The sequence below is a fragment of the Ambystoma mexicanum genome, chromosome 13, assembly GCF_040938575.1.
Source record: "Ambystoma mexicanum isolate Mex_15411 chromosome 13, UKY_AmexF1_1, whole genome shotgun sequence".
Lineage (NCBI taxonomy): Eukaryota > Metazoa > Chordata > Amphibia > Caudata > Ambystomatidae > Ambystoma > Ambystoma mexicanum.
In genome coordinates this window covers 72,446,489-72,460,690 of record NC_090938.1, presented here as the reverse complement: position 1 = coordinate 72,460,690, position 14,202 = coordinate 72,446,489, and the positions used below count along the sequence as shown (strand labels likewise).

The 14,202-nt window shown below is 43.1% G+C and overlaps 1 long non-coding RNA gene across 1 annotated transcript in view; it reads left to right on the top strand.

The window, feature by feature from the left end:
* Window positions 1-9,218, top strand: part of LOC138520086 (uncharacterized) — a 152,998-nt gene extending 143,780 nt beyond the window's left edge. Inside the window, exon 2 of the long non-coding RNA XR_011282780.1 lies at window positions 8,797-9,218. This is a non-coding gene — a long non-coding RNA (uncharacterized lncRNA). The remainder of the gene's footprint in view (window positions 1-8,796) is intronic.
* The last annotated feature ends 4,984 nt before the right edge of the window (window positions 9,219-14,202 follow it).

Genomic DNA, 14,202 nt, shown 5'->3' with positions numbered 1-14,202 from the left:
CAACATGGAAAGAGCCATACTCTGAGAAGGAAATTTGGGAGACGCTGATCCGGCATACAGGGAAACGCACCATGAGACGCCATGCACAGAGGCGAATGGGAGCACAAAGGAACTACACTGGCTGCTGCCCAAGAAAACCTCTGGCCGCCTCGAAGCCGGGGAGCTGCTGGGGACCAAAACTACAGTCCAAGAAGGAAGCAGTGACCGGTGGAGCAACCCACGATGAGGGGAGATACTTGAACGCAGAGACATAAACCACCCCCGAGAAAGAAGGAGTAACTAGCAGGCCCGATGCCGGCCTGAGAGAATACCCGAACGCTACCAGAGACTCACAGCGGAGCACCACCGCTTGGATGACATGAACCACACAAACCCAGCACGCGGGCAGACCAAGAAGTGCCAGAGTTCTGGGATAAGATGGACTGGGACCCTGAGAGTAATAGAGAGATAAAGAAACAGTTGTATGCTTGGCAGGAGAGTAAACCAAGCAGGCAAGAGACATTATTGCGAGTCTAGGACCCACACCCATATGAGAGCCAGAGAATAAGAGGGTCTCGGACCCTGTGAGAAACAGACAGTGCAGAAAGAAATCTTTGCTTGCAGGAGAGTAGACCAAGCAATTGTGTTACAGCATTGTGAGTCTAGGACCCTCAGCCACGTTAGAGCGAGAGAATAAGAAGGTCTGAGACTCTGAAAGCAAAAGAGACAGACAAGAGAAAAACATATGCTTGGCAGGAGAGTACACCAAGCTGATAATATATCATTGCAAGTCTAAGAATAAGGTCAAGATCATTCAAGAAAGTACGGGGTCTGGGACCCAAGGAGATAAAAAGAAGAAATGAACAAAGACTATCTGTTATAATTTCCTGGGGTGTTTTAAGCAGAAGAGTGAACCAGACATAAACCCTCTGTGAACAATGAAGAGGTGTTCAAGGGAAAGCTGGAAATTCTTGTTGTGCATCTTTGGGAAAGCGTGGAAAGTCCAGGGAAATGTAGACAAGTCCCCTGGCTGAGAGAATACTGTGCTTTCTTTTGTGTTATTTTTGCAAAGTAAAGGAAACCACAGAAGGAGGAGACAAGCTCCTAACTTGTCAGGTAGAACAAGAAGGAATATAGGGGAAGGAGCTAATCCCCGGTCATTGGAATGTTACATTGTTGAAAAGGAACACTTGTTTTTTTAACATCCTGAGACATTGGGACCTTTCTTTTGGCAAGAACTGTCAACATCACTTTAGTTCTGAATATAGCATCCTTGCACATTAGATTTAAGTTACTAGTGTTAGGGTCAGAAGCAGGGTTTTTTGACACAACTGTGACTATTTATTTGACATCCTGATGTTTTCCTTAGATTTCTTTGAGGCAGGGAACCCCCTCTTACCTTTAGGGACAGTGGGTCGATTTTTCAACCCTTTTACTGGTAAGTTTATAACCAATCTGTCACCTTTTTGTCTGAGCCTTACTTCTGCACCATAACACCTCCCAGAGCTCCAGAGCATCGTTGTTGTAATATGTATGTAATAAACTCCTTATGGCTTGTTCTTGTTTGCTTCTCACCAGAGTATTCTGTTTTATTTTGTTGATGGGGTCAACTTTATGTATTTTTTTTTAAATTATTATTATATATTTTTTAAAGTATCCCCGCTTATCTGTCTTATAGTCCAATGGTATTACCCAAATTGGTCGTTTACAATTTAAAGGGTCACAATTGACCTTTTCACAATTGACCGAATATATATATATATATATATATATATATATATATATATATATATATATATATATATATATATATATGGGTTTTGGGGGATTTGGCGTTGGGTGGGGGGTTGTGGGGGGTTTCCCCCCCACATATATGGTACAAATGACCTTCACAATTCGGTCAATTGTGAAAAGGTCAATTGTCATTCGAGCAGTTGTACAACGATCAATTCGTATACAACCAGTCCAACAAGATTTATATAATGCTATCCCTTTTTTTTTCTTCTGCTGCTTTATAAACACAAAGGGTAAAAAAGGGCCCTACCAAATATTGCTGAATCAAGTCATTAAGAAGTTAACCGGGCCTCCGGGCTGCCTTCACCTGTGGTGTCTAAGGGTGGCCAAAACAGCCAGCTTGATAGCTAGATACATAAGTGTCCGCTTTCACTGCCTGCACCCAAATATTGGCCAGCGGGTTCTGATGGTCTCCATCTCCAGCTGCCCATATGGCCTCTCCAATTGCCCCCAAATCTACTGCAGCACAGAGCCTTCCAATCCCCAATGGCCGGTTTCAAAAGGTGCCCTCACCACCATCAATTGCTTAGTGATTGACTCCTGGCAAGTAAGAAATTCTGTTCTGTGTGCGTATGTCGTGAATTGGGGGGGAAAGTAACTTTGTATTCCTGGCTAGTACCTTACAAGTTCAAATTTTGCACTCTGTCCCAACACCATGTTATCCCTATTCCAGGAAATACTCATCTGAGCTTGTGCATGAGCTGGATCCATGTACTTTTGCAGAAAAACTGTCTCATAATTTAGTATTGCACCCAACATTTTATCCCTAATAGATAGATTACCAAAGTCTCCCCTATTAGTCGCACCGTGCAATTTCATTCGTTTTTTTACATCACAAAATACTGATTTTCATTGACATTACCTCGCTGCGACTCTTCAACTGCAAAATAATTCTATGAGGTTTGGGGAGTTGAGCCTCCATACCTGTTTCCTCTCCCACCTTATCTCTCAGTTAACCACAAGTCACCAACTGACCAGTTCTCCTTCAACACCCAAACTAGGCCCTCCATTCCTCCCTCTTCACTTTCTAGTTATAGTGCCCCCTCTTTCACCAGTTGTGGGGTTCTTCTTCTACCCCAGCTGGCTAGCTGTCATTGAAAGAGGACTGCCGGTGCAAAGGATCCCCGCTTGACAGCTAAATGCTGATTCCTCTGTAGTCAGCTGCATTCTGTGTGGGCAAACTGCATATTCTACAAATCGTAAAAATCATATCTGATTAAATTCAAGTAATAATAAATACATAAAAAATATTATACAAGTTAATTCTCCTGCAATTCACCATTATTCAGTAAACTGTTCCTCTTTCTCCAATTTTGTTACAGCAGGGCCTGTCTCAGCTAGAAGGAAAATAAGAGCGATTGAGTAAGAGTGTTACATAGAGACAGTGAATAACGCATATGCGGCTTTGTCAAGAGGACAAGTTTGGGTTAATTAGAACGGTATCCTATTGAGGTATTTTATCAGGCCAAAGCCACAGGGCTACCTGCTGTTTTCATGTGTGCTTTGCCTTGCTCAGAGTGTGCTCTCGTGCTTCGCCTTTTATCTGTGTGGGGAAGCTTAATGAAAGTCAAGTGTGTGTGTGATGGTCAGTAATTGCCTGACCTCGCCCGACCATTGTATTGGGACACATGAGGTATACAACTCAGGTGTTAGTCTGTTTTCCTTCATAGCGGGCTGTCCGTATGAAAGTGTTTGTGTTGTAAAAGAGGGGGTAGAGTTCCTACATATCCTACTTGGTAGGATGGAGTAAAGGTGTTACAGGAAAGGGATACCGCGTCTCTCCATCCGGTGTCCCACTCACCGAAGGCCCCTCACCTAGTTGATCCTCCCGCACTGGTTCACCACCAGGAACTGGATCCAAAAGCGATGGCTGTGTCCTGGCCACCTGGATGACAGATCTTCGTGGACCAGTGGGCGAGACACCTTCTGGTTTCTCACATCTGGCATCCATTGTTATTCACCAGTATTCAAATGGGGACATCCCCAATCTCAACCAATGCTGTATGTTCGCCTTCTAGCCGTTGCTCTTTCATGGATTCATTGAGGCATACAAAATCATCAGGCAATTCCATCTTTTGCCCCTTCCTGTACTTTAATGCTATCATGAATTGTCTGTTGAAAGCAGGAATAGTGACATCCTTCTTTACCTGAAGCTCAACTGCATATGGCATCATTTGGGCACAATGGTAAGCACTCCACCCACCCTAGACCAAACCTTTTGTGTCAAGGAATCTAAAATCATGCACATTCTGTGCATGATGTCATTTCCCAAGTAGAACTTATTTTTGGTTCCACTTACAATCCAAACCTTATGCTGAATGCTTTTGGAACCAATTGTGATTTTCAACATGCACCTTCCCACAATTCTTTGCCCCAATTCAGGGTCATCCAGCCCAAACATTTGTTAACTTTTTATTTAAAAACTTGATATTTCCTCTCTGTCAAGTATTTGTTTAAACACACTTTCATTAAGCCAACAATGCCTCAATTATTTCTGGATGCCCATTCACATGCTCCGGGATTCAGTCCTGCCCTTCTACCACTTAAGTGGGTAGGAAAGACAGATGAGCTTTTGAGGGAGGCTGGTGGAGGTGGGAGCGAGATATGAAAAGGACATTGAATGCCGGACGGGCCAAGATCGCGACAGAGGCGCGTGGCGCCACCGTCCCATCTAGTGGGATTACGCTAACCCAACACGCCAATTCAGGATAGAGATGCCAACTAACCAATTCCACTAACAATTTCCCCTCTCTGTATACACCTCTCAAACTCCAAACCAAACACAACAACACATCTATAGCACAACAAACCGCACAAACTTCACTACACTACAACAACAAAACAAAAAAAAAACACACATAGACTAGCACAACAGTACACCACTACCGGCCGAAAACACCCCAGGCCCAGCCAATGGACCCACCGGGCTGAGGCTGCTAACAGCACATCACTGCTTTCTTACACTTTTCCAGCTTCCTCCCACTAACTCACCCTCCCTTCCTCCTTCAGAGCCGCCCGAGTGCCAGGGGACCACTCCGGTGGTGATAGGGCGCGGTATAAATATACTTTAACATTAACATGTGTAACTCTGCTATTGTTGAAATATAGCTTTCCTGATCCGACTCTTCAGCAATATTTAGTGTACAATTCTCCTCATTTAGATAAAATGTGTTTTCATCAATCTGTGTCTGCCAATTTTTCTTGGGGTCCAGAAACATCTCTATAGATTGCTTTTCCTTTTCTCCTTGCATTTCACTCTGGCACATCGGAATGACAGTGACACTAGGCACACAGCCATATTGACGATACACTTCGACTGCACTTTCTGATCTGGCAATGTTGTGACATTCTGCACATTCTGCACTGTTGCTCTGACTCATTATCCTTTTGGGTTTAGTTTTTTTTTGGCCAAAGGCCACAATACCCCATTTACCCATCAATGAGAGTTGAGAGTCTCCTAAGGCAATTTGTTCCTATAAGGAATGGTATCTCATCTATGGATGTGACCACCACATCCTGTCTCGTACTATGTCTCCTTATCTTGATGTCAACTTCAGTGACACCTACCACTGGTATTTCTTCCTCATTGAAATTCTGCACTGGGCCTTCACTCTGTCTCAATATCAGCATGTCCTGTGGGGAGTTTCCCTAATGTATGCTTTAAATTAATTTCTGGGACATCACGGTTGCCTTTCCACCTGTGTTTCAATCATTGCTAATGCATTGCACCTTTCGATAATAGAAATAGGAGCATAATATCTGTCCTTGCATTCTTCTTGTATACATAGGAAATATGAATTGTTACTGATTTCAGTTCTTACTTTCCTTAGGCTTGCTTGACTTCTTGCTGGGCAAAGGGGCATATGAAATGACACTTAAGCCCCCTTTTTGCCCATCTCTCTTAGTATGTCTTTGTTTATTTTGTTGGACTAAGAACCATTTTGCAGCAGCGCCACTGACTACCCCCGGGTCCTTTCCACTTACCCGCATTCTGGAACCTAGTGAATCTATATTTTCACATGTGTCATTTGGCAGCATATAAGTTTCTGGTATGGGACACTTACCTATATTTTGTACAGTACCTGTCATTTTCTCCTCCTGAAAAATCTGTGGTTTAAAATATTCTTCAAATGACTGACCGCCATCTGTCTCTTGGGGAATTTTCATTTCTGTGGAAGCATGAATAGTATCTTGCTTGTTAAGTACTGGGACATTGTCACTTGTTTCTCTCTTTTGATGTATTACTGCTGATATACTCAGTGTACCATCAGTCCTGCAATGATTCATTTTGTCACAAACCATCATTTGCTTGACGACATGTGTTTTATTTGCATGTTCCAGTCTTTTTAAATTGCCATCTATCACACTGCTCTTTGGGTTTTCATGCTCATTTCTTTTTTCCTCTTTCTCATTTTCACACACCTTGAAGGGTTTGGTTCCTATCTAGGTTAATTCACACATCCTTTTGATATGTGTTTACATTACATGTGTCTTGTTTTCTCAATTGTTTTCTTGGTTTTAAATCACTATGCAACTCGGTGTCTTCATTCAATGGTACTTCCTGGTCATCATGGCAAAAACAAACTAACTAGTCATTTGTCACCACACGCAAGATCACTTCTGTGACATTCTGCACTTTCATTTGGCTGTTGTTTTTGTACTGCACACAATTTCCCTATTTGCTCAGACACCATTTTAACCTGGACCTCTATGCATTGGAACCTGTCCATGTCCCTAAACTAATCCCTTTGTGTTTTAGGCCATAATGGTTGAATTCACCCTGATTAGGCCTGTTATGGTACCTTTCAGGAGATTAATATCTATTTGTATTTCCCCTGAATTCCAGTGCCATAAGAGGTGGGGATTGTTGGGTGATCATCCTTTGACTGTGGTCAACCTGCGGTGGGGACTGACTATATTAGCAAGGTGTATAGTTCACATTTTGTCTTTCATTTAGGTGTGGTTGCTCCCTGTGCTGATTTCCATTTTCAATGAACCTATCAACATACCTTGGCCTTTCCTGATGGCCATACACTGTACTGTTAGAGTCAAATCTAAACTGGGCTCCTAATGCCTGAAATGGGCTATTGTACATCTGATTCTGGGTGTTATATAGCCCTGGCATATCATAGCGAAATAACGCCTTGGGAGCATGACCAAGACACTGAGGACTAATGTATGAGCTTCTGTCACTGGGATCTATGGATTGGAACACAGGGGTTTGGGGTGTTGTTCTCTGCGGAGCCACACCCCTTTGATTGTGTGGTGTGTCATTCTTTGCCTGAATTTCGTCTGTTTCTAGTGGCATCTTTACAGACTTTACCTCTAGGACTGGCGGTGTGGATTCTTTAGCTTATGAATTAAGTTTATTCACTCTTAGCTGTCTCTTCCTTCTCATTAGATATTACCCCATAGATCTTAGTTGCCTGTTTCATGATGCATTCTAGTGGATTTTGCCTGTCAAATTAGTGGGTTAGCTGAGATACAATGGGGGTCATTACGAGTTGGGCGGTAAGGGTTTACCGGCACCGTTAAGGATGCCAGTGCCAGTAAACCCTTACCGCCCTATTCCGAGGTCCCTTAGTGGGTCCCAGCAGGAACGGCTGGTCTGACCAGCTGTTCTTAGCGGGATCTGTTAAGGGACCTTGAAGCTAATAACGGGCCTGCAATTTGCATAGGTCGGAATGTCCCGGTAAGTCCCCATTCCGCCTACCCGGACCCGGACCCGGGTTTGGAGGCAGCCATGGCGCTAATAGCGCCATGGCTGCCTCCAAACTCGTAATGACCTCCAATATCTTGCTGGAGCCCATAAAAGTGTAAGCAGTCTTCAATTCTACTGAATGAGGGTTAATGGTCACATCAAAGTGTGAGATTGCCCTTTTTAAGTTTGGAAAGAATTGGAGAGGCAAATCATTTGGCTGAGCTGTCCTGCTTTAAGCAGCCTTCTTGGCTTACTGTATAGAATGATACAGAGAAAATATTCCCACAACAAGCTCTATTGCTCATTTAGGCCTTGAGTAACACTGGCAGAGACAGAGCCTAATGTAAGATGAAAATAGCGGCCATTTTGTTTCATGATCCATTCTAGTGGATTTTGCCTGTCAAATTCACGGGTTAGCTCAGATACAATATCTTGCTGGAGCCCATAAAAGTGTAAGCAGTCTTCAATTCTACTGAATGAGGGTTAATGGTCACATCAAAGCACTAGAATGCCCCTTTTTAAGTTTGGAAAGAATTGGCGAGGCAAATCATTTGGCTGAAATGTCCTGCTTTCAGCAGCCTTCTTGGCTTACTGTATTGAATGATACAGAGAAAATGATTCCCAAGACAAGTTCTATTGCTCATTTAGGCCTCGAATAACACTGGTAGAGGCAGAGTCTAATGTAAGGTGAATATAGCTGCCATATTGTCCGGTTACACTGGCTTCCTGCGCTGGGAGTTTTGAGCAGAAGCTTGCTTCGAGCAACATGAACTTGCACATTCCATGCCCTTCAACTTGTCACGTATTCACTGCAAAACAGCTTTAATGCTACACGTTTATTTCTTGTATTTTCCAAGCGACATTGTGCAGCCTGTGCCCGCCATCACATAAGATGGGCCGGCTTGTACCAATGATCTGCACCAATATTTTGCACCAAAGAACTACGGACTGAGCTGCCTTCAATATTAGTAAGGAATTCCAGATTAGCAAATGATGGTATTAATGGTCAGTATTTATTAGTCTTCATTGCAACTCAGTCCATGCTATACCATGGTGTAGCTTTATGCTATGTTACATCATCAGTTATTATGCAATGCCGAATTCAATCCCCCCTTTTTTTTGTCCCGCACCAGAGTCCCACACCAGAATCTCACACCAGAGTCGCAGACCTCTTTCTGTCAGAGTCTGCGTTTTTGATAAAACTCTCACCCAGTTGAAATTCGCAGCCCCATTTTCCCTACAATCCTTATTTTCAAATTGTGATACCAGCTGCTACTTTATCAAAAGTATTCACGTTTCTTTTTGTCTTTTCTTTTTCTCAGTCCATTTTAGGTATCTTGAATACCATCCCTAGAAATGCCAGCAGAAGGGTTATGGTGGGCGACACTCGTGACAAATTATTGTTTTCCTTTTGGTCTAATAATCTCTCCAAACTGATGTCCTTCTCTGAATTCAGCAAGAGCAAACCTTACTTCCCGCCTTCTTTGGCCAGCCTCTGCATGAAGGCCAAATATCAGCTGCCCGACCTTCCAAGATCAATAGATGTGGCACACGACCCTTCCTACTTCAAGGCAAACTCCTTCGCCCCATTCTACACCTCTGTCAAGCCGACGTCTGGCTATCAGTTCTGCTTCGAGACCGATCACAGGAGAAAGCGGCCGCGCTGTCAAAATCCCAATATACCCAAATGGCGATGCCACGGCTTTTAAAAAATGTTTCATGAAATAAAAACAATATGACAACAGTAATGTTTCACTCCTTTTTATTTTATTTAGAGTTCAAATGATAACTTATATTTGATCTCCAAGAAATTATTTCCATACCTATGTTGAACAGATTTGAAATTTGATTTTTTTTGCACTAAAAGATTTGATTATATTTTCATTACACAAAAAACTGACATTTCATATACAGGATTTAACAATATGGCAAGTTGTTTTTGGTGGTCACTGCCAACAATAGAACACATATGTTGTATGCAGTGCTCCAGTTAAGATTTTGAAGTGGGAGTACTCCCTATTTGTTAAAGTTGGAAGTAAAACACATTTTTGGGAGAAAACATGTAAGTCTGTTTCGCAATGGGAGTATTTTATAAGCAAGTAAAAATGATTAAACAGGAAAATGGAAACGTTTCTGTAATATTTATTTCTTTGCACCTAGTTAATCATGTACATTAAAATATACATGTTTACTTCTTCCAATCATGCAGCAATAATAGTAATTTCTTCCTCTTGTACTACATGCACTACTGGTCCAAACATACCCATGGAGCTGTTTGGGTGAAAGCAGGGGCGCATGGTTCTACATGTCGTTTGCTTGTTTTTTGTTGGGAGTATTTTTACATCCTATTTGAATTTATTGGGAGTATTTACCTCTTTTTAGGAAGCAAAAGTGGCTGATACACACCTTATCTGTAAGGCTAGTTGTATGCATAGTGATAAAAACCAGATGGTGTTAAACGGCCTAGTCCCCGGGGATGCCATACTCAGGTGGCCCGGGGAAGGCCATTGCTTTTGGATCCTGACCCTGTGGGTGGACAAGCGAGGGAGGATCACCTGGGTAGGGGTCCTCGGGAGTGGGGGTGAAGCACCTGATGCTGAGACATGGTAAACCCCTATTTTACTGACTCATCTAAACCCTATCCCTGCTTATTATATGGGAAACTACAACTCACATAATTCCTCCCCTCTTCACATTGACAACACTACTGAGCCGAGGAAAATGAGAAATGAGGCCTTACACCTTCCACTTGTTAACACTCCCTGTCAGGAGAAAAAGTTGTCCACACAGGCACACTCTGAGCGAGGCTGCGCATGAGAAGGTGCAGCTCTTTCGGGGCTGATGTGAACCAGGCTGTGGAGGTTGGAAGGCCAAGGGGCTGATCGGCTGCTGAGAGAATGACAGAGATCCAAACGAGAATTCCACCCTTTCGGGAAGCTGTAAGCATTCCACGACCGGAAACGAGTGGTCGGAAAAGAGAAACCTCCAAAGTGCTTCCAGGCGGCCCGCTACCTTCCCGGATGAACGACAGAGTTGGGGAGCAGCAGAGGCGGTGTTGGTAATGGCCTTGACTGCTACGGGAATACATTGAAGATTGAAGCACAATTAATACGACCGGTGAGTTATCGAAGGCAGAAAAAGCCTGGTTTGTGTTAAGAGTAGAAGAAGTATGTAACAAGAGTTGAAGGTTGGACGTGTGCCGATAAGATGGCTAATGAAGAGAACAATGATTGAATGCTGAGAAACATGCATAAAGTAACAGAGTGGTCCTGCAAGGAGGAGTCGCACATTCAAAAGTATCTGTGAAATGTTCGGAGTTATGGAAAGCGGGAAACAAAGGCAAGAATGTAACTGCGATCCAGAACGAGAGTGGATTGAGTCAAAAGCAATATATATATGAACTTTGAATACTGCCAAGAGGGAAAAAGTAAAACTACAAATACCAAGAGGCATTAATGTGCCGTGTGAACTTTGAAAGAGGCCAAGAGGGCAAAAGTAGAACCACAAGTACCAAGAAGTATTGGTGTTGCATATGAACTTTGAAAGATGCCAAGAGGGCACAAAGAAAGAGAATAAGGAAACGACAAGTACCAAGGAGCATTGGTGTTGTGAGGATTATTGTTTCAAAGGAGGTCGAAGTGGTGATGCAGTGGTCTAGGTAAAATCCTTGCAGTTTCTAAAGTCTTCGACAGTAAAAGGAGATAAGGATAGAACGTGAGGATTGGGGCCCCCCACAAAGAGAAAGACAGGCTTGAGCCCAGCGGTTAGAAGCCTGTGCTGAACTGTGGTAGAGTGAAAGTTAGGTGTGAAGAACATAACATGGGGAAGGGAACCCCCACAAAGAGAAAGACAGGCTTGAGCCCAGTGGTTGGAAGCCTGTGCTGAACTGTGGTAGAGTGAAAGTTAGGTGTGAAGAACATAACATGGGGAAGGGAACCCCCACAAAGAGAAAGACAGGCTTGAGCCCAGCGGTTGGAAGCCTGTGCTGAACTGTGGTAGAGTGAAAGTTAGGTGTGAAGAACATGACATGGGGAAGGGAACCCCCACAAAGAGAAAGACAGGCTTGAGCCCAGCGGTTGGAAGCCTGTGCTGAACTGTGGTAGAGTGAAAGTTAGGTGTGAAGAACATAACATGGGGAAGGGAACCCCCACAAAGAGGAAAATAGGCTCGAGCCCGGCGGAGTGAAGCCTGTGTTGAATGGTGGCATAGTGAAAGCCAAGAGCAGAACTGTGTATTTGTGGTAAGGCAGATGATGCTTAAGGAATTTATAAGACTATCAAAAGTTCGAAGCCCAAGCCTGAACTGTTGAATTGTACCATCAAGCCAGAGTGTGCAAGACTATAGAACTGTGCCATCCACCTATCCTTTTTAAGAAACTCTCGAGACCCCATGCCTCTGAACGTGGCAAAGGGAGTTGCTGCTACCTAAGCCATTCTGACATTTCTTTTAAGACACTATTTTTCATTTTTGTATTCCCTTTACACATTTGTCATTTGAGAAGGAGGGCAAGATTAGGTGTTCTTAGTATAGGCCTTTTTATTTTGAGTAGACTGACTTGAACACATTTTTTGTTTGTGTAATTGTCGAGACTACTCCCATTTTAGAGTTGGGGCCAGTTAGGAATTTCACCAACCCCAATAAACTACAAAATAAAGGTTTTAGAAACTTGAATCTATTGTGTCTGTGTCTACTGTTGATACCATGCCTTCCTTACAATAATTTTCTATCCAATATACTCAACAAAACAGGCCCAGATCCGTCTAAAACTCCTTGTTTTGCCCTCTAGTCTAAAAAAGTCCTATCACACTGCTCCTTCGTATCTCAGATCTCACTCCCCAGATGATGGGTGGCTATGTGATTTCCAGACCCGCAAAATCTGTTTCAGGACCAGCATGGTCATGCACTGATGCTCTGTCCTTCTCCATGTGCTTGGATATCCAGACCCTCATCTGCACCCAAGAAGAACACTTCACCTCTGTCTATAATGGCCACACCCAGGACCCTGGTGCTTTGAAATTGGGGAACAGTGTCTGATGAATAGCAAAAGGAACAAAGGCCAAACCAAGACAAAGAGGACTTTGCTTGGCTAGCCTGAGAGTTCTTGTTAGGGCCAGGTATCATTCAATATCACAAGCTACCAACTGGACCTATTGGTTATTGTGATTGTAATGGGTTATACTGGTCTATATGAACGCATGCTGGGAAGGTCGGACCACATTAATAAAGTGTACAGGGTGAACTGGCTGCACCATAGCAAGCGTGGGTGCTGTCTTGCCCGAGGAGTTTCACAGCTGATGTCTCATCCTCCTGCAGTTCTGCTCGGTCCCATGGGTTAAATCCTCACGTGTCCCTGGGTAGGTAATTATTGTAAACATGCCACAACTAGAAGCCAATTCACTATATACATACACAAGCGTCGGCACACCCAGCTTCGCATGGTGTTCTTTAATCTTTCTATAAAGGCTATGGTATGAACCCGCCCAGAAAGAGAGTTCTGCTTTTGGGAAAAAGTTTTGCTTTACATATGCAAGTCATACTCTACCGCCTCCTTTGGGTATTAATACATTTATGTTCAGTAAGTTTGCCAAAGGAGAAGCATGGTTGATTTTTTTTATGTGGGTGCAATTTTTGATCTCAGTAAAAATAAGTAATAATTTAAATGATATACCACCCCGTTACCTCCTGCAGTATTTTGCTGTTATAGTGAGACGTTCTAGATAAGTCAATGAAAGTTAAAAGATGTTATGGGCACCATTGTCATTGTTGTTTTCTGATAAATTACACATGGTGAACTCTAAAGTCTTTGGTGTGGACAAAATTTTTGTGTGAAAAATGTGGCTATAACTTCTGTGAGATTGTCCCTTAGTTTCTCGTCATGGCCGTAACACACTCCTAGTTGCAATATGTAAGAATATAGCTTAATTTTTTAAAAGTTGGAAGTAAAAAGCTAAATCATGTTGAACACATGGAAAATGGTGTAACTTTTGTCGTAGCTCGTTGTGTGCAATCGGCTGATCCTCAAAAACAATTTCTGACTTTTGTGTGAGCATACCACTACGCACACATTGCATGACCTTGGCCAGAACATCAGTAAAGCAGCCACAAGTTGATCTTGTTTGCAAATGTAGTGCAATTTACTTTTTTCTACCCAGCAACAGGGTTGCCTCAATTCACTTAGGCAAAACATGATCCCTGGCGTTGGCCCAAGTTCTGCCAGGCATAACTTGCATCTGAAATCTCGATACTTTGTGGATTAGCACCGATGCACGCAAGAAACCTGCTTGCGCCCCAATAGCACTTCTAATTACAAAGAGTCGTGTTAGAGTTCACATTCCAACCGCCACAAGTTTATGAATTTAAGTGGTTGCATAGACAGGAACTCCCCTTGCTTGAAGCACAACAAAGTGAAACTCTATGCGACTTGTACCTTTTCCATAGATCATATTACTGTATCTTTTACTCGATGCTTTTAAGGATAGGCTGCCTGGACAGTTTTACTGCTGTTAGAATAAGTTCATTTAACAATTCGCCACCATGTGCATTTGTGCATACATTATGGCCCTCATTACGAGTATGGTGGTCCGGAATTACAAGTTACCGGCACCCTTTCCAGACTGACAAAAAAATTACAAGTCTGCCGTTAGGGGCATAGAGCTCCCAGCCGGCCTGACCTGCCGGGAGTTCAGGCCCCTACCGGCAGGCTTTTCACTGAAGCACCGTTACTAACC